This window comes from Podarcis raffonei, chromosome 1, assembly GCF_027172205.1.
Source record: "Podarcis raffonei isolate rPodRaf1 chromosome 1, rPodRaf1.pri, whole genome shotgun sequence".
Lineage (NCBI taxonomy): Eukaryota > Metazoa > Chordata > Lepidosauria > Squamata > Lacertidae > Podarcis > Podarcis raffonei.
This window is the reverse complement of record NC_070602.1, coordinates 78976867-79000021: the sequence shown is the minus strand read 5'-3', so window position 1 is coordinate 79000021 and position 23155 is coordinate 78976867. Positions and strand designations below refer to the sequence as shown.

At 43.6% G+C, this 23155-nt stretch overlaps 1 protein-coding gene across 5 annotated transcripts in view; it reads left to right on the top strand.

The window, feature by feature from the left end:
- Window positions 1–23155, top strand: part of B4GALNT4 (beta-1,4-N-acetyl-galactosaminyltransferase 4) — a 165249-nt gene that overhangs the window by 56827 nt on the left and 85267 nt on the right. Inside the window, exon 1 of one of the 5 annotated variants that reach the window (XM_053396017.1) lies at window positions 8651–8738. The exons of the other annotated variants lie outside the window; for them this stretch is intronic. The gene's annotated coding sequence lies outside the window, so the exon portion shown is untranslated. Of the gene's footprint in view, window positions 1–8650; window positions 8739–23155 lie in introns of those variants that run through there. 5 annotated transcript variants of the gene reach the window in all.

Here is a 23155-nt window from a genome sequence, read left to right as displayed (position 1 = left end):
CCCTTCTACCTTCACTTGCTGGGGAACAAGAGGCAGAAAAAAGTAGATAGAGATGAAAATATTCTCATTATAATTATTATTCTATTATTAATTGGAATTCTGAAAAATGCCCAATACAGCAACAGTACACTGAGCTACTGAGAAGCAGCCAGTTGCAAAAAGTGCTTATTTTATTCATTATTAATGCAAATGTTGCATTTCCATGTGAACAAACAATACAAAATATGTTCCAGTGCTGATACTCAAAGTGTGAGGCATGTTTTCTCTGCAGGATGCCTGGATGATTGCCAGAGGAAGCACAAACTAACCTCTTTCCAAATGTTTTCCTTTATTGGACTGAGAAGTAAAAAGACAACGAAACCTATTTAGTTCTGGCCAGTGTGCTATGGAAGGCTGTGTGCTCTTAACTTGGCTGTCCATGCTGGATGCCACTGAGGCAACCCTGCATCTTAGACGGGCAGGGAGAGGGGAGGAAGGGTGGATTCCATATACAGTACAGTCATACCTCGTGTTACATTTGCTTCACGTTATGAATTTTCAGGTTACGAACGCAGCAAACCTGGAAGTGTTTGCTTTCAGATTCGCCACATGCGCAGAAGCACTCTATCACACTTTACACACACACAATATCAACTCTCTACTTATGGACTTTTCGGGGTGCAAATGGCATCCCAAAATGGATCACAATTGTAAGTAGAGGTACCACTGTAGTTAATCACACAGAGCCTTAAATAATTCTGTACTGTTGTGTGTGCTGCAGATAGGGAACATGTGTACTTTCATAAGTTGTTGGACTGCAACTTCCATCTTCTCTGACCGCTGGCCATTCTGGTTAGGGCTGATGGAAGCTGGAGTCCAACAACATCTGGATGGACACTGATCTTCCATCCCTGAGGTATGCTCTTCCACCTTCTTCTAGTGATGAGCTGCTCTTCTGCAGGCTAGGGACAAGAATGAACATTGCGAGACAAACTGCCACCTTAGCTACTCTTGGGAATGCCGCTGCCACTGTTTTTACTGACTATGGCATAGATTGAGAAGCCTGAGTTAGAGTGACCTTCTGTAAACTTACCACATCTTCTTTGCACTGGCAGCTATAGCACTCCTGTAGTTCACAAAAGGCATAAAAAAGAAGGACCTAATAATTTTATAGTTGGGAGCGTTAAATACACCTGTACTTTTTTTCCTTTAAAAAATGTTTAGGGGTAGGTACTCTCATTTTCCTACTCATATTGAAACACTGCCCCTCAATGAGGTCAAACTTAGATTCACAAAATGTTCAGGGTGTGCATACCCCTGCGTACCCCCAGAAAAAAACACTGCCTCTACCTAATTTCTGTTCTCACATTTCTTTTTTTTAAAGAAGTAACTTCTGCATTGTGTATCCTTAGTTATTTTTTTGCTGGTACGACAGCTGAATTATTTGAAATTCTCATTGGCAAGTCATGGTCTTTGCATTTAATGTAAGCAACATTGGGTAGGCTTATCTGATTTTTTTTTTAAAATCTCTGTTGCCTGGTTTATTTGAACTTGCTGTGGCTTTCGGTTTCCATTGCTTCCAGCTAGTTCTACATTGTGAGAAATCACAAACTGAGAAGCTATAGATCAGGGGTCTGGAACCCGAGGCCCATGGGCCCCCACCGCCCGCTTGGTCGGCTCCTGTGCACCGCGCTAAACCAGCACGGAGCAGAGTGGGGACCACCTTTCGCAACACTGGCCTGCTTCCCATTGGCTGCAGAAAGCTGCCCATACCTCCTCTGCACCAGAAGGAGTGCCAGAAATAGCGTTTGCGCATGCGTGTGTGTGCGTGCACACATTCCGGCCCACCGCGGCGTCTGCGGGACTGTGAACTGGCCCAAGCCACAAAAACTTTGCCAATCCCTGCTATAGATAGATATAGCTTTATTTTAAAAAAAACAAAACACATTTTTCTATTGGTATGCTCAAAGTCATTTACAATCCAAAACAAAATGATATAATGGGCGTGACAAAAAAAGGCAAAGCAGGCAAAAAGAAAATAAGCAGATGCAGGTACCAACTGTTACAAATTGTTGTACAGTGGTACCTCTGGTTATGAACTTAATTCATTTCGGAGGTCCGTTCTTAACATGAGGAGCGCTTCACTAATGGGGTTCCCGCTGCCGAGCTACTTCTGCTCGCATCCCGGAGCAGAGTTCGCTACCAGGAGCATCTACTTCCAGGTTAGCAGAGCTTGTTACCCAAAGTGTTTGTAAGGGGGACGGTACGTAACCCGAGGTTCCACTGTATAAGATTTACATCATGACCATTCAGAAAGGAGGAGACATTTGAGAGGAAGAGCCAAATAGCAGCTGCTTGGAGGGGTTCTTCCTATCTTACTTCATCCAGGTGGAATTCCATCCCTCCTCCCTGAAATGCACACATTGCAAAGATTAGGAAACAAAACTTCTCCTTGCCATATATAGCCATTCTAACTGAATGGATCAAAAGGTGGTTCAGGCATGTTGGCTTTGTACTAATTGCTTTAATCTTTATTCTGTAAACAGGATGGCATTCAAATGTCTTATCTGATTTTTATTTTCTCTGATGTCTGCTTTTCTTACTTGGTACCATGTCCACTTCTTTGAAGTTTGATGAAAGTTTTTAAAAATAATACCCACACCCAGATTATACTATGGATGATGATGAGGAGGAGTTTGCACATCTCTTCCATAAGCAGATACTGGGGCTTATGTCTTCTTTTTCTTCTGCAGATGTGACATTGTCACCTACCGTATTTTTCGCTCTATGGGACGCACCGGACCACAGAACGCACCTAGTTTTTAGAGGGGGAAATCAAGGAAAAAAATATTATTCCCCCCCAGCCCCAAAGAGCAACGGACAGGCTGCGCGCTTCCTCTTTATCCTTGAGCAGCATCTTTAGCCTTGCACAACGGGATGGATCATGCCCGCTGTCCACCGGGGCTGGACTAGATGACTCCTGGGGTTCCCTTCCAACCCTGTTATTCTGTGACCTTGGAAGTTGTTGGGGGTCTCCACCACTGGAGGCTTTAAAGCAGCGGTTGGGGGACCATCTGCCTGGCGTTCTTTAGCTGTGATTCCTACATTGTGAGGGGGCTGGGCTAGATGACCCTCGAGTGGCCCTCCCAACTCTATACAGTCCTACACTTCTGCGGCAGGAGATCCACAGCCACTTCACACAATGCCCACTCCCAATTTTCATTGGAGAGACATGTGGCTTCACTGTCTAGGTAGGTACCCCCCTACCTGCCACTCTTCCCTCACCCCACTTAAGCCAAGGGAATTCCTGCCCAGAGAAGCTCCCAGGTGAGGCAAGGGTTAAGATCTACCTCTGATAAATGGCTTTGTATCCTCCCTCTTTCCCTTTTCTCTTCTTCTTCTATGCTAGTTCCTTCTCTTGTGTTTTGTTTACCGGTAATCTGTTTTTATTGTATACTAAAATAAAAGCTACAAAGTTTCCTTTTTTATAACACTCCCCCCCTCCAAACTAAAACGGTAATCTAGATAAAAACACTGATACAGAGGAAAATAAGGGGGTGGAGAAAGGACGAAAAAAGAAAAAGAGGTAGAGATAGAGAGATTTTTAAAAAGTTGGCTTCTTTAGCCTTGTGCAGCCTCCCGCGGCTGGAGAGGCGTGCTAGGAAAAGGGGAAGCACCGGCAGAGAGCGGGATGGATCGCGCTCGCTGCCCGGGCTTCCTCTTTAGCCTTGCACAGCCTCCCGCGGCTGGAGAGATTGCGCAAGGCTTTTCTAGAGGAGGCCGCGTCAGTCCCTTCTCCCTCCTGGGGAAAAGCCCGCAAGAGCCGTGCGAAGCTTGTGTGTGGCTCTTGGGGGCTTTTCCTGCTTGCCCCCCCCCCTGCATTCGCTCCATAGGACGCACAGACTTTTCCCCTTAGTTTTTAAGACGGAAAAACTGCGTCCTATGGTGCGAAAAATACGGTAAATTACCCATATAGAAATTGTTGGAGCTCAGGTGAACAGGGTTCACTGATCAGTCAACAAAACTTAACTTCCTTTGTCATGCGTAGGCTTAACCACAGCTGGTTTCCCAGCCACTGTATCTGTAGTTGTGTCTCAGTTTTCAGACAGGTTCGAAATGACTCATGGATTTCCACGCAGCAGCCACTCTCATCATCTCACCCTTGATTGCATTGCAGTTCCATCTACTCTTCACTTCAGATGCTCATTGACTGTGTGTTTTATGTGGTATGGGTATCCTGGGTTGAGGCATTGGGGAGGACATTTAAAGGGAGCAGGCTATAGTTCTGAGTCAACTGAAACTGGATGGGTTGGGGAAGGAAAGGGTGAAATTCATCATGGACCTAATGGTTTTGAATACAGATTCTTTGAATACAGATTCTTCAAAATGCAAAATAAGCAACTGTGGTTTTAAAAAATAATAATAATAAAAGACTCTGATCAAAGGCAAAATATCAGTTACACAGTCATCAGCAGCTTTTGGGTGACTTTGATAGTGGCCAAGAACACTCATAAATGAAGGAATGGCAGATGAAGATGATAGACTTTTCGAAGCTAGCAGACTTGACTGGAAGAGTCTGTGACCAGGAGGAGGAGAAACACCAGGAAGAATGGAAGAACTTCAAAGATTATTTACTTAAATATGCTAAGATAAATTAATTAGAAATACTTGCAAAAAATAGATAGGCTAAGGATTTAAATATGTGAAGTTATAGAATATTAGGTTTAAAGCAAAGATGAAAAGAAACAAAGATGTTAAGAGGATTAAGTAAATTTTATGAGATTCTGTTTTGGAAAACCGTTACAATGATATATATTGAAATTCAGTCAAGGGAATTTGAGGAAGTCACTTAACAATGTTAGTAAGATTGGATTAAGTACAGTTATGATCTATGTTTGTTTGTTAGTTTAAAATTTTGGAAAATTAATTAAAAAAATGGGGGGGGGGAATACTCATAAATGAAAGAAACATGCCGTTCTTTATCCAAAGTGTGCAGTGCAAACTTTTGATACCCATGGTGTGCTTTCGTATTTCATTACACAGTTGTAAAATAAGATTTGCAGCTGGAGCTAAATATATTAAGGGTAGAATTCAGTGTTGCACTATTACAAGCATATCAGCTTCCCAGATTGAATGACCCCCACCCCACTCTCCTCCCCCGTGTGCTGTTCCAGAGGTTCTCCTGTAACCCCCAGAGCCAATTTCAGGAGGTGCTTGGGAGGGAAGAGAGGAGGGAAAGCCCCATTGCACAAGTGACAAGGGTGCATTAGGCGAATCCTTCCCAGAGTCTTTACCTATAGATCTTGCTTTTGCTGTTTAAGTGCAGTTTACATTAATAAGTCTGCATACTTCTGCACACTCCTGCCATTTGGGTTGAGACATAGGTAAATGGACCTGGCTCTTGGATAATGTGTGTCTAGTGGCTTTTGCTGGGGAGGGTAGAGGTCCAGTTCCAAGTTGGAACAAGGCTAATGCAGCACAGTACAAAAATCAGCTTTTTTGTGGGTGGGGGTTTCTGGATTCTTTGGAAATGCTGTGATTAATAGTATGCTACAAAAATTAATTGCATGTGCCCTTCTAAAGTCTGGACTGGGGACATGGCACAAACAATGGATTTTGTTGCATTGAACAGTGCAATCTTGGAAACGACTCCTTTAATGCCATGTTCAGACTTTCCACCGAGATCACATGACTTCAGAATCTCTGCAGACTAAGCGGTCTAGATATTTTAGATTTCATATAGTTTTGTAAGAAGGGAGCTTTTAGATAGGAAGAGACTATTGGATCATGCCTCTGGCCCTTCCCACAAGGCCTCATAGCTTCCTCACCTTGTGCTCCAACATCCACAAGTTGAGTGTAAACCCACCTCCCCTCCCTCCTCCCAGTATCAGTTCTCCAATCCTGGGCTCTTTAGACCACTGTTGTTTGTTATGTCTAAGCAGGCAACTCTGCCCCTCTAGATTTTACTGGACTACAACTCCCATCAGTCCCAGCCAGCATGGGCAGTGGCCAGGGATGATGGAAGTTGTAGTTCAGCAACATCCAGTGGTCACCACGTTGGCTATGTCTCAACAAAGATATTAAAATTGGGATCAAAGTGTGGTTTCAGATGGGAAGGGGGAAGTGTGGTTTAAAGACATCTAGATCACGGTGTAACAGTTGGACTGATCTCTTGGAGCCGTTCTGTGCCCTCAGTTCCTTGCCAGCCCTCACAGTTACCAAAGGACAGTCTTGTCATATCTCTCTCTCTCTCTCTCATAAAGGGTCTAAGAGGGCTGCAATTCCGCCTGACACGGAGCTGCTAATTAAGATCCTGGGTTACATTTTTTTATTCTGCCCCTTCTCAGTTCATTTGCCAGAGCTTGACAGCTAAATAGTTTGCTTCCTGGGGCCCCTCCTGACTGAGCTTGGATAATTACTGCCTAATGAGGGCACAGATTGCATCTGTGATGGGGAAGAAACATGACCGGAGGTAAATAGATTTCTCTCCCCGCCCCTGCAATGGACAATTTAGGGGGCAGACATCAGGCTATTTGGTGAAATGTTCAGCAATGAAGAAACATATGGCCAGGAGCCTGCTGTGCATCTACTGTAATTAGTGTTTAGTTTCCCATTCTCTGCTTATCACGACAGTTTATGGACATAGATTAGGCCTGAATGCATATAATAAAAATATTTCCGTTAAGAGCATATAGTTATATTAGTGGGGCATCTCAGATTGGATATAGATACACCGTTCTCAGAGAGAACATAGCTATGCTGTTCCCAGAAGGGAGGTCTCTTTTCTGCAATATTGAAGTGGGTCAGCTAGTTCCTGTTTGAAACGCAAGGCTATATTTTTTCCACTTGTGGTAATGAAGAGGCAGAGGCTGTTCCCACACCAGAGTGTAGATGTGTACATGACTCACTGTTTTCATAGGTGCATTTGTATGCCTCCGTCCACACACGAGCACTTTCAGTTTGATGCATCTAAAATCTGTCTTGAGGTTTTCCCATCCAGACTAGTGAGTGGTGCTTGATGGGTTGTACTGCCACTGCTTGTTGTTGCCTCCTCTGCTCAGTTAGTACTTCCTTACCCACCAGAAACATGAAGTCATTTGGGAGCACACCTGCAGATATTTAACTGTGTGTTTGTGTGTGCAAGCACCTTCTTTAAGGATTTTTTTAAAAAAAATATAAGTTTCATGACATACTAGATTTGCACAAAAGAACAATCAATTTTTAAAATCACAATAGTACATGCATTGCTCCAATTCAGGAAAGGACTTGAAGTTGCTTGCATGAAAGGCTTCTTCTTCCTTTCTTCCCCTTTCCTTTCTTATCTACAGTCATACCTTGGGTTAAATATGCTTCAAGTTGAGCATTTTCAGGTTATGCTCCGCGGCAACCCGGAAGTAAAGGAACGCATTACTTCTGGGTTTCGTCACATGCGCAGGCGCTCAAAATGACGCCATGCGCGGAAGCGGCAAAACACGACCCGTGCATGCGCAGATGCTCAGACACGTGTTACGTTGTACTCAGGATGCGAACAGGGCTCCGGAACGGATCCCGTTCGCATCCAGAGGTACCACTGTACTGTATCTGCAAGGGTGTTTTTCACTTTTTAATAGAGATGCTTTGAGTAAGAGCAGTTCTGCACAAAAGAGCTGTTTTAGCAATGAAAATATGTGAATGTGCCTTCATCAATGACTGGTGGAAAAGGGCAGGCTGCAGCCTTTCCTTTGGGCCGATGGAGACAAAATGGAAGTAGGGAGTGCCACAATAGATAACACCCAACGAAATTTCACCACACATGTAAAAGAACTCCCTCACACAATGCACTTACCACTTGTCTACGGTTAGGTAACATGTGGTTTCGTATTGGATTTTCTTCCCTTATTGGATTATACTTAGATCAGGAAAATTTGAGTTTAGTGCAGGGGTGGGGATGTGGGCTTCTACCCTACTGATTAGCAGCCAGACCTATATGAGTGTTAAAAGACTTCATAGGTTCTAGTGGGAGTCTGGTATTTGATGGCCGATATTGTGCCTTTCCAATGCAAATCCCTAGTCCTGTCTGTTTCTAGAAGCTATCTCTTAGATGTCCCTGGGGCAACTGTTGATAAATCTGAAGCCTTTGTTGTGAATTTTGGTTTCCTGTCTGTGAGACTTTCATGTTAGAATTAATATTTGCTCAGGCATCTCCTTAGTGGAATATGTTCAGAGAGCCAGGAAAGCTAGATTAGTCCCCCACTGTGTAACCAATCCTTTCTCCCATCCTTCCACACCAACTGAGTTAGCTCATTATCATTTCTCACAACCTTGCATGGCAAAAATGATCAGTTTGAGAGAGTCTTGGGGTGGCAGGTGGGGGAGAGCGCATGGTTTCCAGTCCCTAGAAATGGGGAAGCCAGGTTCTGGACTAAAGGACTGTTGTCGTAACACAAGGCAGAACATTTGTTTTTCAACTTTCCTTTATTTGCTAGAAGTAATGAGTATCTTTCCTCTTTCAGATATTTCTGCCTAGCAACCACCCTCTTTAAGAGACCCCTAACTACTTGGTTTTAAATGAGTTTCAGGCTCACCAGTGTAGTTTTTTTTGGGGGGGGGGAGGGCTAGAGAGCTCTAGGCTAGAAAAGATGTTGGAATGTCTGTAGATTCAGATACATTCTGCCAGCTGTGCAGAGAGTATCCAGATTCACTTGGTTGCTTCAGTCGGGTGACAGCATAACCGACAGATTGAGGCTTCCTACAGGAGGCACGAGCATGGCTCCTGTGAGGTATGGCAACTGCTTTGTAAAAAGAGTGCATGAGTCACAATTAGGCATCTCACACACTTTTTGTTTTGTTTTGAAGACAGAAAGTTAGTTGGGGGAAGGGTCCCAGGTTTAATCCTCAGCATCTCCAGGTAGAGCTGGGAGAGACTCTCATCTGAAAATCACAGAGACCCTCTGCCAGTCAGTGCTGCTGGTCCTGAGCTAAACGGACCAGTGCTTTGACCTTGGTATAATGCAGCTTCCTATGTTCTTCTGTCTGCTCTTCATGAAAAAAAAAAAGTCCTACTGTTCTAGTCTGTGACCTCTTCTACTCTCAATGGATGGAGAAGTGTTTTTATGCCACACTGGATGCCAACTTAATGCGATTAGTGTCACGGGCTTTGGCAGTTACTTAAACATCACTGCTTGTGCGCCTTAATTGAGATGCAAAACTGTGCAATTAACTCTGTCCTAATAGCTTTGCAGAATTTCCCTAGCCTGTTATGGTGTGCAGGATACCAGGGCACAGCAGGTGTCCTATAGCCCACTTAGTCAAAGTGGGGTGTCAGATCACCTAAACTTCCTGGGAGGTTAATGCCCTTGAAGAGGAAGTGTCGCTGGGGTCTGTGTCTATCACTGCTAATCTCCCACCGTTTGTAGCTAAAGGGCACCCATTCAACATCAGTCATGACCTGCTTCAGCACTGCCACTTCCGTAGCTTGACAGCTGTCCTGCTGGGTTAACAACAGTTTCATTAGTGCCCTGCCAGCCTGCAGAATGACTTGGCCTCATGCCCTCTCAGATTGTTCCCTTCTTCGCCTGTCCCCCTCCATTATTGCAGCCTTGCAAATAACTGCTCAGGATATGGTGGCCCACCCGCTGCAGCGATCACCCCTGCCACTTCTTCTCCCCTTTTACCATGTGCTGCTGCCAAAACCAGTTACCTCCTTTTGTGAGGCTGTCACAGTTGCTTGTGGGGCCCAGGACTGGCACTAGGGATAGTTTAAGAGAAGACAGCATTTTGGATGTTCCATGTTCATTTATTCTTGTTCTCTCTCCTAGTTTAGTGACAAGTAACTTTAAGATTAGAAGGGAGACTGAAAACATGCGTGCAGTCGCCATAGTGTAGCCTTGTGTTAAACAGGGCAGCACTATGGAGGCCATGCATCATTTGCCCCTTCCCTTCAAACTTTAATGAGGAGGTAGATCTTGAAGGCCTGAAAAGAGAACTGCACATGCAGGTGTCACAGTGCAACCAGATGGCACTGTGGTGGCAGCATGTGTGGCTCACACTCCATGGCAGGTAGTGGGCATTTCTTAGGCGTAACCAAGGGACTCTGAACCCCTCTCCATACAATGCTGGGCACTGTATCTCCTGTCCTTCCCTCCCTGGGATATGTCTCATCACTTGGAATGGATTGCTGCTACTCTCTATGGGTAACCAGGCAAGAGTTAAAATTATATGACTGGCTCAGTAGCTGCAATAGAAGTGCATGGTTTTTCCTTGTTGCTTTTTGATAGATAAGAACTTAGTATGGCAGTGACAAATAACTGCTTTTTAATTTGCTGTTCCAAACCAGAAGCTTTTGCCTCTATCCTTCTGTTGCTTAGGGGTGTGAGTAACTTAAACCCACCACCCAGTCCGGTTAGCTATGTGGAAGTGTGTGTGTGTGTGTGTGTTTGAGGAGGAAGTGGTAATGCAGTTCTCCTTGTAATTAATTATTTGAGTTGGTTCACACATTAGTTCGCTTGTTCACAATCTTGTCAGGTACAGAACTTCTCACATGTTTCCCTTGCCTTCCAGAAGGAGGCCAATCCAGGGAACTAATGCTTGATAGCAGTGCTTTCAGATCTTCCTTTGCCCACACTTAGAGAGCTGATGCAGCGCCATGGTCCTGCTGTAGCTTCTAGACAGGTTGAACCCAAATGAAGCATTACAGAGCTGAGCTCATGGGATCACTTTGTCATCAGAGTGGCTTTGGGCAATCCTAGTAAAGTTAGGCTACCAGGATGCATGAATATTGGAGGCGTTTGATGCAATCAAGAAATCTAACTGGATAGCATCATGTTGTTGTTGTTTTTTTAAAAAGCATCAAGATCTTGCCCATTTTTTACTGGGATAAAAGTGCAACATATTACAGTCATACCTTGGTTCTCGAATGGAATCCGTTCGAAAACCAAGGCGAGGTTCCGAGTAGCTGCAGGAGCTTCCTGCACTCAATCGGAAGCAGCAGAAGCAGCGCTGGACGTTTGGGTTCCAAAGAACGTTTGCAAACAAGAACAGTCACTTATGGGTTTGTGGTGTTTGGGAGCCAAAACATTCGAATCTCAAGACATTCAACAACCAAGGTATGAGTGTATATAAAAATTGGTGTTCCAGAGCTTGCATGTAGCTTATATGATGGTGTGGTGGTGTGTCCTGTTATCTTCCTCGTGTTGGTCCAGGCTTTTCTAAAGAATTCCTGCACAGCACCCCAAATCTTGTGACTTATAACACTCTACTCCTACCCACTCCATCATGCCATACAGTGGTGCCTTCAGCATGACATCTTAATTACTTAGAGTTGCTTCTGACATAATCTTTGGAGCTTACAGAAAGACTTGTAAAAGGAATCATGGGAGTGCCTCTACAGGGAGATGTTATATGGACGCTGAGTTTCCCAGATGTATGCATGAAAACGATTTTGCAGCTCTGGAAAAGTTGCATAGATGACTAATCCCCACAAAATAGGGAAGTGATTGTTTTTCTAAAGTTCTGCAAGCATCTTACAGGCTAACATATTTAGGGCTGCATAAACTTTTCTTGATGCATGATGTGATGTCCTCATTTGGGCAGGTGTACACACACACACACACACACACACAGGCACTGGGGAGGAGGAACAGCAGCAGAATAAACCCTGAGGCCAATAAACCATGAAATGCAAGAGGTTCAACCTGAGACATTTCTAGGCAAAGCTGTCCGTATAAAAAAAGAGACCATTCACAGCAGCGGTAATGGGTGATCACACATTTCCCCTAGCTTTGCTGTTTAACATTTTTAATGGGAGAGAGGCCTTTGCATTTGAGTCCCTTGTGAATAGACTCAAACTTACTGATAACATCTGGTTCAGCAATTTCACAGTAGAGCTTCCTTAGAAGAACGTTCTTCCCTGAATGGTGACTTCTAGCAGATTGCCCTTGAACAGTGAAATGTTCTCCCACTGGTTTCTAAACACGCAAGCACACACACAGCTGAGGATGCTGCTTCATGCATTTGTTGAAGTGGTCCATGAGTCCTTATGCCACAATAAATTAGTTTAGTCTTTTAATGTAGCAATATTTTTTGTGTTTTGCTACCACACACCAACACAGCTGCTCCTCAGGAATTCTTAAGTATATCCATGAGTTCTGGGCATGTTGCTGGAAACTATCTTTGAGCTGGTATGGAAATGACTGGAGCTGCCGAGCACTGCCCACTGCAAACCACTGGGTGCGTATATTGTTGGCAAGGAATTAAATCCTGCTAGATAAATCTTAATCTAAACTGAATTGCTAAATGAGTGGCTAGAAAGAAAACAGCAGATGTGATGCATTAGGGTGCTTGAGCACACACAGGATGGTGTGTCTCACTGAACAATGCAATTCCATTAATCTTGATAGCAACGCTTATGATGCAGGCTAGGAATGGAATGACAGACATAAAAGAGGGCGAGTGGAATCAGCAGGGCTTGTGTGCCTTGTGCTCAGAATGTGAAGTTCTTCTGCAAGGAGACACAGGTTCTGTGCCTAGCATGAATTACACATCTCTGTCTGCTTTCAAGACTAGAATGGTCAAACTTTTAAATGACAGTGGTCAGGGCTCCATCCCTGATAACTTTGAGGTAGGCAGCAAAAAACAGTTTTTTCCCCATTTGTCTTTAATGGTTTTTAATTTGAGATTGAAAGTTTAATTGTCCTTTGTTTACTTCTGTCACTATTTAAACTAGTTTGTGGTTTTTCTTGTGAACTTATTAGAGCTGGAAAGCATCCTAAAAATGGTGTGTGTGTGTATGTATGTTATGTATGTATGTATGTATGTATGTATGTATGTATAAATAGATAAATAAATAGATAAATAGATAGATAGATAGATGATAGATGATAGATAGATAGATAGATAGATAGATAGATAGATAGATAAATGGTAACAGGTAGCGACAAATGTAATGTTCTACACTTAGGCAGGAATGACCAGCTGCACAAATATAAGGTGGGGGACACATGGCTTGCCAGCATTACATCTGTAAATGATCCAGGGGCCTTTGTATGCTTAACATGAGTCAACAGTGTGATGCAACTGCAAAAAACCCTAATGCTATACTAGGCTGCATCCACAGACGTACAGTGTCCAGATCAAGGGAAGTAATAGTACTTCTCTGTTCTGCCTTGGTCAGACCATACTGGGAGTATTGTGTCCAGTTCTAGGTGCCACAATTTAAGAAGGGGTTTGACAAGCTGAAACATGCACAGAGGATGTTCAAGATTATCAAGGGTCTGGAAACTGAGCCTTATGAGGAACAGTTGAGGGAGCTGGGTATGTTTAGCCTGGAAAAGAGGAGACTGAGAAAAGATATGATAGCCATCTTCAGATATCTAAAGGGTTGTCACATGGAATATGCAGCAAGCTTGTTTTCTCCTGCTCTGGATGGTAGGACTTGAACCAATTGATCAGTTTACAAGAAAGGAGATTCTGGCAAAACATCAGGAAGAACTTTCTGATGGTAAGAGTTGTTCTACAGTGGAATGAACTCCTTCAGGTGGTTGTGGATACTCCTTCCTTGGAGGTTTTTAAGCAGAGGTTGGATGGCCATCTGTCATGGATACTTTAGTTGAGATTCCTACACTGCAGGGGATTGACCCATGAAGCTCCCTTCCACCCCTACAATTCTTCGATTCTATAAAGGTTGGAGTTAGGAAGCCAGCAGAGGACAGGAATAATAACTGTGGTAAAAGATGGCATGGAGGTAGTGGTGGCTGCAGAATTTAGTTGGTGCTACAGGGCTACTCAACATATGTTATTTATAATACAGTGGAACCTCGGGCTACCCTCAGGTAACGTAAACTTTGGGTTGCGAAAGCAGCAGCCCCGGAAGTGTTTTGCCACTTGCGCATGCACAGAAGCGGTCCTCCGGTTGCGAAAACTTTGGGATGCGGCCGGACCTCTGGAACGGATCCCATTTGCAGCCAGAGATACCACTGTATAGAGTGGCTGGGTAGTTCAGTACCTGGAGTGGGAATGGGGCCTGACTTCAGTACAAATAGTTGAAGGCCCCTAATGCTCTCTAGTCTTGTTCTTTATTACTCCAGAGGGCAGAAGTAGGTGGAAATTTCAAAGAAGCAGATTTCAGCATACCTCGGGAGGTTATGAACTTTCCTATGCTGGAGGTATTAAGACAGAGGCTGGACACTCATCTGTCAGAGAAGCTGTTCATGCAAGATTCCTTCATTGTACAGTGACTTCACTTGGGGTGGTGTTGGGGGATTTGGCTCCTGTCCCTAATTTATAGCAGGTCAGCAGGCAAAGTACTTCCAGTCACTGCATCTCCATGCTGGGTGAGACGTCACCCAGTGGATTAATATCCATCATGCAGCTACTAGAAGGGACCGTAGGTATGCCACAAGGAAAATAAATATAGCTAAAAGCTCTGCCCCTTGACTACTGAAGCATTGTTGGGGCATAGCTGGTGCATTTCCAAATGTAAACTCCACAATAATGAGGACTAAGGACCATTAAGTCCAGTCGCGGATGACTCTGGGGTTGCGGTGCTCATCTCACTTTACTGGCTGAGGGAGCCGCTGTTTGTCTGCAGACAGCTTCTTGGTCATGTGGCTAGCATGACAAAGCCACTTCTGGCGAACCAGAGCAGTGCACGGAAACACCTTTTACCTTCCCGCCAGAGCGGTACCTATTTATCTACTTGCACTTTGATGTGCTTTCGAACTGCTAGGTTGGCAGGAAATGAGGACTAGATGCTTGCTTTTTAAAGGGCAGACACTCGAGAATCTGTTGTGGGAAACAAATTATGGGCAAAGCTGCATGCATGCAAATTCACAGCCAGCAAATCATCCAGATTATAACTCCCAGGAGATTTTGGACCCCGTAAAGTACAATAATGCAAGCAGCTGAACTGGTTTTGCTTTGCTTTGTGCTGCAGTAACTTCCTACCCCCCTGAGGAAGGTGGCACAAGATAGGGCCAGTCAGCTGCCTTCGAGGCACTTAGCTTATACTTGACATTTTGAGCAGTGACTGAGCTGCAAAATCCTGCAGGAATGGTGGGTCGAAGACAAATTTGCTTCTTCATCAGGCATGCTCTGTCTGCTTCATTACTGATTGGCAAAGCGTAACCTGGGAAAAAGAGCCAACAAAGCAGTCAATCACTGACACAGTGGTGGCAGTGCTGTCGTGTGTGCATAAATCCAAGCGAGCCCGGCATGCAAGACAATCACTGCCTCTGATCCGCAGGAGCAAAATGTCAGGTGGCCCCAGTGGGAACTAGTTTCATTTTCCTTATAAACCAGGCAGTGTGGCTGATGGAGGAGGGGCACTCTCTGCCTTTTGTGCTGAACTGAATAGTTGTGGAGAGAATACTACACATGCTGAAAAACTGAGATCTGGTACTTGCAATTCCAAGAAAAAGGCGTGGAGTGGGGGTAGTTTCTCCTGGGAGTTGGGAACCAACCTCATGTGTACCTTATTGGTTGTGTGTGAGATTTGGGGGGGCGGGCAGGGGAGGTGGTTCTAAAATGAAAACTTAACATGGTGACTGTGAATTATCAAGCAAAAGATAAAGCTTCTCCTGTAAGGAGGGAAATATGATCCTGTGTGGGTTGTCACTGCCCATCTCACCACTGGCAGGAACAAACTTTTTTTTAAGAGTATACCTGGGGCAGGGTCAACCCCTTTATCTCCAGTTCTAACTTCCTGCCAGCCACTGGTAGGATGTCCTGCTGGCTTCTCTAGGCACGGCAAAAGAGAAGAGGTGGGAACGCCATCTTGGAAGGGATGTTTACTCCTTGATCCTCCTCCTCCTCCTGCAGGGTTTTCTCCAGGCTCCATAGACCTCCTCCTGCATAGCATCCATTGTCTGGATCTGAGCTCCTCTGGGTGACATATACAGGGCGACCATTTGACCTTCACCTTCCACCTCCATGAGTCATTACAAGCTAGAAACTTACGCCTCAGCGGAGGTCTCCTTGGGAGACGAGTGGTTCAACAGGTGTTTAATACCAAAGAGGTAGGGCCCACAGTGGCTCCCACTTGATTTGAGAACTGCTGAGATACAGAGCATGGATGGTTGCCCAGGGGGTCAGACATGCCGTCTCCCAATGTTCAGGGGTCTCCTATCTCCCCGACCCTCTTGCTATTTAGCACATATGGGGGGGGGTTCCCTTTCCTCCTTCACCTGTACTATCTACAGGGGCCATTAGGGCAAGCTTGGAATGGGAACAGAGGGAACAGAGAGGCATGCCCCACTGGGACCGCTGAATTTTCTGCTCCTAACTATTTGGTTTCCTTTTTTTCTAGTCTATTAGTTGTTTATTCCTGACTATACAGTTACTTGCTTAAGCACAAATTAAACTGGAGATAAAGGGGTTGTCCCTGCCCCAGGTATACTCTCTCTCTCAAAAAGAAAGGTACTTCCTGTCAGTGGTGAGATGGGCAGTGACAAACCCACACAGGATCATATTTTTCCCTATGGAGAGGGAACTTACCACAGTAAGTACCAACATTCGCATCTCAGTCTTGTCCGCATAACTGCCACAGAGAACAAAATTCACAATCTTTTGAAATGCAGGTGTCATCAGGATTTATTTATTTTTTAAAAAAAACAACCCAGATTATTCTCTCCCCCTTATTCTTTCCCTGTCATACATCACCTGGTTTTGTTTTGTTTTTTGCTGGGTAACAAAAGGGAGGAGGTCATCTAAACTGCATGAGCTTAATAGAGAACTTTTCTGGTTTTATGTTGTAAAAAGCTGTGCACATGATGATACCCAAACAACTCTCTGAACATACATATCTCTTCTGGTTTTGTCCTGTTTTGGACGCGTGGCATTGTAATGTGAATGGGGTCAGGCGGTGGAGGAAGAGAAGAGAAGCTGCTTGTGGATATACAGGGTGAGTCCTTTAAAAGAGGCCCCGTGGATACAGAGTACACATGTTCCATGGGGCCTCTTTTCAAAGACTCACCCTGTACATGAGTTTAATATAGGGGAAATAACGGGTGGGTGGGTGTCCCCACGACCCAGTTGTTAAGTCTGCAGGGCTGCCAGCCAGCATTTTGTCCACCTGTCCAGTTGCCAGAACAATAAGATGTAAAGCCAGCAGGGAATGCATATTTATTGTTTTCATTATTGTTTTCCTGCTTTTAAAACAAGCAAGCAGGACTTTTTTTAAAGCCACAAAAAGGGAGCCACAACCTCAGTGAGGGAGGTATTCATAGGTTCATTTAAAGAAAAAGAAGAGGGTTCTTGTTGCAAAGGAAAGACACTTTCACAGTTTGTGAAGGAAAAGTTGGGAGTGGTGTTGTGGGCATTGGCTGGAAAAATAAATCTCTGAATGAGGGAAGTGGGAAGAACCGGGCAGGACTTTGCTAGCCTGCATGTGGGGCTTCAGTGAGTCCCTTTCTTGTCCCTGCAGCATTCTTGTCATCAGTCTTTTGAGCCGTTCCTCTTTCCCCGTGTCCCTGACAATAATAATAAATTATGCAAAAACGTTGCATACAATTTTATTTAAATTGTTACGATTTGTTTCACTCTGCAGCCTGCTCCTTGTCAATCCTCTTTTCCTTGATGAATTTTTTTTTTGTATTGTTGCAAGAACGGAAAATATTTTGTTGCTTACTACATAAAATGTCTTGAAGCAACTTACAATTGTAAAAACAAAACAAAAAAACCCACCCATACAAATACAACAATTTAAAGCAAACATCAAAAAGAATAAAACATTATTTACTAAAACTTCATATCCTGCAATATTATTAAAAGGGACAAATCTGACCCCACACCATTTGCAAGGTGAATACCAGGTACCATTGCGCCATGTGATCCCAATTAGTAAGACAATTGACGCTCTTGGGCTTGATGCACTCTTTTGTTCAGAGTTCCCAGTGAAATGTCTAAAATATTACTTGTTGTTTGGTTCAGTTGTATTTTGTTTTCATTTGTATTTGTCTACATAAAAATCAATAAAAATAAAAAGGGAAAACAAATATTTCAAAATGTTATTATCAGAACTAGGTAATAGAGGCTTTGTCCGAGAATTTGGATTAATCTTGCTTTTCCACACTATATGTACCCCTAGAAAGAAGTCTTGACACTTCTGCATTCATGTAAATACTGTAACTGATTTATGTGTGCTTTGCAGTCCTTATTTCATTAATTTTTATCACTGAGGTAGGTGGCTACCTCTTTTAACAGATGTGAGAAATGTGAAGCTGAGAAAATGACATGTCTAATGTCTAAGTGAGTTCATGGATGAATTGAGATTTTAACCCACATCTCCCAGGTCCAACACCTATTCATTGAACCTGGCTGGCTTGCAACACTGTGAGAAAGTGGTACTTTTTTGCCTACAGTAGTGAAGATCAAATGGGTAATGAACTGGATTAGTCTGTTTTGACTGGCAAGCCCTGAAGTCCAGCCTATGATGTTTAAGGGGTGGGGGCACAGCAGTCTGGGATGGATTGCTTATCACATACTTCCAGGCTGGGGGAAAGGAAGTTCCTCTTGTCTGTCATGTTAATGTAAAAACTATTGGTGGCACTGGTGCAATTTTTTTTAATCCTCTTAAAAGATATGTGGATTTAAGAGCTCCCCTGGCAGTGCTAGGGATTGCTGGTTGTCTTGTGTCTGCCTTTGAGTGGGAGGCTGAAGTATCTTGAACTTGTGCTTTTAAAAACAGCATAAATCAGAACATGCACATCTAGATACAGCTTTGTGCTTCCCTTGCCTTTAGACCAAATCACTGTCTATCCCCGGAGATTTACACTTCACTTGGGTGAATTGCAGCAGCTGCTGTGCTGCTAGAGACTACAGCTTTGCTTTGTGTGTTTGTTTTGTTTTTAGTATGTGATATTAAAGGCTCTTTCTGACAAAATGTTGCTCATGTTTACCGTGTGATACATTTCTAGGTTTGGGTTCCATAGTGACATGAAGTGACCACAGATGAAATCTTGGAGGGTAGAAATATTGGTGGCTGAAGCATTGGGCACTTTCTAAGCCAAAGAGTGAATTCATGCAGGGCAGCAGGTAGGTCCAAGACTGGCAGCCTGGAAGAATGTGCATATCCTGGAATATACTATGGAATATTTTCCAGTGTGCTGGGATTCCTTGACATGTGCAAGGAGATTCTTAAGATGACTTTTGAGAAGTCTGAAACCCATTATCGTAGGGTTAAACTCTGGATTTTTCCACTTAATCTTTGGCAAATAAAGTGGAGCTAAACTTACAACTACTGTACTTAGAGCTAAATATATCAGCTACCTCTTGGTAGAACGGACGTGGGTGAGGAATGTCATGTTTATACACTACATCAGATCTGACAGAATGCAGAATACTCCCATTATATCCTTGCCCTATTGCTCAATTCCTTGTGAGCTTCTGGTTCTGGCTGTGGTCCAAGAATGTACCTTGGCTAAGACAGGGTGTTAACTATGATCAAAGAAAAATGCCTCTGCTGTTCATACATGGAAGTCCATCTCTAAGTGTCCCTGCTCAAGAGTGATGGGGCGAACTGAGGATAGCAGGCATTGGTGAAGCTAGATAGTTGCTTCAGCCTCTGAGGTCCCCAGAGATGCATTGGATGCCGTGTTATACTTCCCAGACCTGCTTCACAGGGGCTGAGTTGCATTATTAATTAATAACACTAATGCAGAATAACCACAGTGCCTCAGGCCTCGGGGCAAAGCAAGGACCTAATAGTAGGCAACCCATCTTCTTGCTTCCCAGTGGTGGGTGTGAGAAGAAAATAAGTGCTTCAGCATTAATCTGGTCAGCCTTTCTCCTAACAACACACGCCACCATCTCTTGTCTAGGGAGGGGATGGAGATTATTATGGCACCAACTAAAATAGTATTTATGTTTGCTTGCTTGCTTAATTCTAGAGAAATTCTGAAGCGCCTGATTGCCTTGACACATAAGAAATACAGAGCTGTGATAAAGTACTCAAGGCAAGAATAATTTTTTTTTTTAAAGGCTCCTCCTTGGATATTTGAAAGTCAGTTCTTAGGCTGTACATGTTTGTCACATCTAGCATGACCAAGAAACCGAGTGGAGCCTATGCAGATTGATTTGGGCTTGGTTTCCACTGAGTTCTGTAGATTAGGGCAAAGACTAGTTGTTTTGTCCTCCAGACCCTATGATCTCCTATAATGTGCATGCTGGCACATGGAATCCTTGAGCACTGCCTATTTGTTTTCTCCCGTAGTATTTGAGGTTTCTCATTGACTGACACTGGACATTGCCTCACCCCAACCCAGATGCTGAAGTACCCTTCTTTCTCTTGTGAAACTGGCTGACTTCCATGCACTGGAACTGTAACTGCCATTCACTTCTGAGGGGGGCAAAGAGAAGTGCTGCACTTGGAAACATTATGGTGGTGGAAGCAAAGCCTTTGGCCTTGGGTGGCCCTGTCTCTCTTGTCAGGTGGCAGAGGGTGGGATCAGGTCCACAGCATATGTATATGTATGATTATATATAATCTAAAGGTCAAAGCATGGCTGTGTGTGAAAGATAGATTTATAATTGGTCTTCGAGGTTACTCAGAATGCCCCCCCAACCAGAACAACCCCTCCATTCTAAAATTAAGAAGATTTATTTGTCAGTAATTTGACTTTTCAGCAAACTGGAGACCCACATCCCTCTTTTTAGAAACTTAAGCACTGCTGGCCTTCCTCATACAAGCTAAGTAAGCATTACAGAAACATATGGATATTTGCACTGGGCTTGTATTAGTGAGCACCCTGGCCACTCTTTCTGTTCCCCTCACTGCCAAAGCTTTATCCCATGTGGGTAATTGCTTTCCAAGTGGGTGTGAGAAGGAAATAAGTTCTTAAAACTACTTTTGCCTTGTGGTTATAAATAATCACTGTTAAGGGAGTGGAGAATAAGAGGGCGGGGAGAGAAATAGAAGAGAAGGCAGAAGGGTTGTTAGTCCCAGTATAGGCAAGTGAATCCTCCAGATTTGCTGTGTTTGGAGACCTTTCTGCTTACTTTGCTGAATGGCGTCCTGGATTTCTGCCCCAAACCACTTGCACCACTGCCAATGAGTTTTAGAGATGGTTTACTGCCTTTTCCTTGCTTCATTTTAATTGTGGAAGCCACCAGTGGATAGATATAGATGATATAGATTATAGATAGAGACACAGATATAGCTATAGATAGATATATCTCGATATCTTTTTGTTTTACTTCCTATTACAAGGCAACCATTTGCAGTGAAATCCAAGAACGAATCATATCCATAGGGCATCAGTCACCTTTTAAAGCCCTGCAACTTTCTGTACCCACCCCACCTCTAGCAGATTCATAGCATATTTTTAAAGGAGAGGGATGAGATAAGTTAGTGGGGAATTGAGCGATATAGACAGTTGCCAAAAAGCGAGAGAAGAAATCGGATTGTCAAGGCTCGGTAATGGTTAGGAACGGGATAAAGGGAACTTTAAGACTTAATTTCCTGTTCCTGTTATGCAGGTCTTGGGTGGATGATATTTCTGCTCCTGTCTCCTAGGAGATGGGGCTGGGGGTTGGGGAAAAGGGGGAGGCAGTGGGTTGCTTCTAGAATACTAATGACATCAATGCCATGGAGGCAGGCATGTACAGAGAACAAAGTGGGGCTGGGGCTTCAGTAATGAGGAGCATTTGCCCCCTTTTAAATTTGTGCAAAGGGGAGAAGATTCTCACCAAGTCCCAGGCACTGAAGCACGTTCTAGGTGTCTCTCTGCCCTTGCGGTTACCCAACCTTAAGCGGTTGCTCCTAGTTTAACCAGCCACAAACTTAAATGGGGACCCATTCCAGATGAGGATGGAGGTGTTGTTGTTACTAATTAACTGATTAATAATCATGCCTTTCACCAACTAGTCCCAGGGTTGGTTACACACAACAACAACAACAACAACAACAACAACAACAACAACAACAACAACAAAACATTAGCAAGTATAAATAGTACCTTGCATACAAAAACAAGTGTTAAATACAGGCTATATAAACAGTAGCTAACACTTAACAAAAAACAAATAAACAGCAAGCGATAGACAGTTTGAGTGATCATTAGCACACTAACTCTAAACTGAAGCTGTACCAGAAACCTGGGCAAAAAAGTGCATCTTCAGTTACCACTGAAAGTAGAACAGTGTCAGTGTCAGATTTGGGGGGGGAATCATTCCAGAAATGGGGTACCGCCTTTGAGAAGTACTTCATCCATGGGCCCACTGCAAGAAAATTCTCACAACATGTTGCCATAGCAAGATGGTTCCAGGAACTTCAGATGTCTTTCAATCACGGCCTGTGCTTCTGTTTCAAGGAATCTGCATTTTCCTCAGGCCACCTGATTCTCAAAGGTCTTTTTGGAAAGATTTTAAGTGGATGGAAGTAAAGCTTGATTTCTTTTTAAGTTTGTACTGTATGACAATCGTTCCCAAGTGGGTGTGAATTGTTGGAATGATTTTAAAAACACAATAAACTAGATTAGTTTTTATTAAAGATTTTCTTGTGTCACAAAAATGTACATACAGTGTCTCCACTTTCAATTAAGAGTCTTTTGCAGTTTGTTTACATTTGGTAGAGGGACATTTTCCCTTGCTGGAGAACTCAGATTGGAGTAAAGTGATTAATTCTAGCCAGGGCTACTCCACAGGCCCCCAAATACAACAATCCTATCGTTTTTAATTCTTGATAACTCTCCTTAGGATTCTCCTCTCATTGTCTGAGAACTGAGTATGATACTGGAATGGAGCTAACCTGCATAGGTTCTTCTTCTCAGAACTCTTGGTTATGTACTGCAGTAATAGCAATCTAAAAGTATGCTTTTTATCACAGAGTATTGTTGAATTGAGCAATTATTATCATTGAAACATAAGGGTGCCTAATGTAGTTTAGACTGACATAGTTAATAGATTGATGAGAGATGCATCAGATAATCCTCTCTCTCCACCCATTTGGAAGAACTTGGTTGTTGTTGCTGTGATTGGGATCAAAATGAACTTTTATTCCCGTGACTCTCTTCATTTGGATGAAGCTACAGTCTTTTGAGGGAAATGGCTAAAGCATCCTTAATCAGAGATGTGTAGTGTTGATAGATGGACTGTGGACAGATGCCTAAAAGGTAGTTAGGCAGGAAGTTCCCTGTGCAGAGAGAGGAAAGAAAATCAGAAGGAGAGACAGGAACGAATCTCTTGGGATGAATCTTGGCAGAAG